Here is a 1,531-nt window from a genome sequence, read left to right on the forward strand (position 1 = left end):
GCGGCAGCAGCAAATTTCAGGGCTTTAAGAAGTGAGGGGGAGGGGACCTGAGGGCGGAGGGAGTAGAAGAGGAGTGGCTTAGAAGATTGAAAGCCAGACATCTTTGTGGTTTAACTGGTTCAAAATTTAACCAGGAACAAGAAAAAGGGAGCTTTCAAGAAAACAGCAACATGTTAGGAAAAACACTAGACTGGAAGTAGACTTCATTTCTTGACCACAAATTCAATGGGTTTTCAGTGGGTTCTTATCTATAAAATAGGGACGTTGAGTAAATCAAATTAGGTAACTGTTGCTAAAATTCTCCACAAACAGCATAGCAAATGAAAGGGGTTAGTTTAGTTTGGTTTTGAAATGGGAAGAATGGGGAGGTAAAGCTTTGATATGTTGATAAAGAATCCCAATACCTCTTTGAGCCAGAGTTTATAACTTCCCTACCAAACGTTTTAACCAAGGAAGCTAGAAAGGGCACTACTTTAAGGTTAGATCCCTCTCCAAAGGACTTTCTCTTCCATTATCTAATGAGATAGTGCCCGTTTATTCCTATGTTTTTTACAGAAAATGAAGCTGTTACGTGATATGCATGAGGTCACACACCATTATTTTGAGACAGCGAATTTTCTACTCCAGCATTCTACCTTTGTGTGGCCCCGGTCATAGAAATTAGAAGTGCTTTTAAGTCAAACGGTGAGCAAGAGAAAGGTAGGAACAGAAGGTAATTCACAGAATGTCCTCTTGGCCTCTAAATAATCGAGAAGCTATACTGTTTGTGAGCTATTTGCGATTGTAAACCGTGAGTCCTTAATCTTTAGTATTTTCCTGTTTCCTCCATGAATCTGATGACCCCTGACATTGAACCAATCATAAGGGCACAGCAGCGAAGTTCATTCATGGGCAGTAAGTGATAGGCAAAAACTTATATAATAGCCAAAGTTGCCCCAGAAACCTAGATATTTCAGTGAGAAGCATTTAATCTCATAAACTGTTCTATGTTGTTTATCAAAGAAACAATGGAGAACCGGAGGGAGACAATGAAAACTAAGAATCACACAATGACTCCTAGAAAGTCAGAGGATAGGTTGCCCTCCCACTGGCTGAACTAGAAAGTGTAACTATTAACCCAAATACTATCAGGTAAGCATGCCCTCTAGTCTCCAGAAAACAAAGTATATAAAATTTTCTTCCTTAAAGGATACACTCCATCTTCTAAGTGCTCTTGGTTCAGATACCCCCCAAAAAAAGTATCTGATTTGTCATTTTAAATGAGGGAAATTGCGTTGTACAAGTGGTACCTTTGAGAAGACCATGCTAAACACAAAGAGAATCTGGTAACAGAATTTCAGTCTGAAAGATAATTTTCCACAAGAGCCTTCCTGAAAAATTAAACTATAGAGCAAAAGCCTACAAACAAGACCTGTTATGTTTCCCAGATTTGGGGCGGGAAATGAGATTATAATTCTGAATGTCTTTAAGATCTCACCTAATTTAAATTTTCACAAGTTTCTAATGAAAGAAATAGGGGAAAGGGAGTCTT

Source organism: Mustela putorius, unplaced genomic scaffold (assembly GCF_011764305.1).
Source record: "Mustela putorius furo isolate JIRA1106 unplaced genomic scaffold, ASM1176430v1.1 tig00001114_pilon_pilon_pilon, whole genome shotgun sequence".
NCBI classification, from domain to species: Eukaryota; Metazoa; Chordata; class Mammalia; order Carnivora; family Mustelidae; genus Mustela; species Mustela putorius.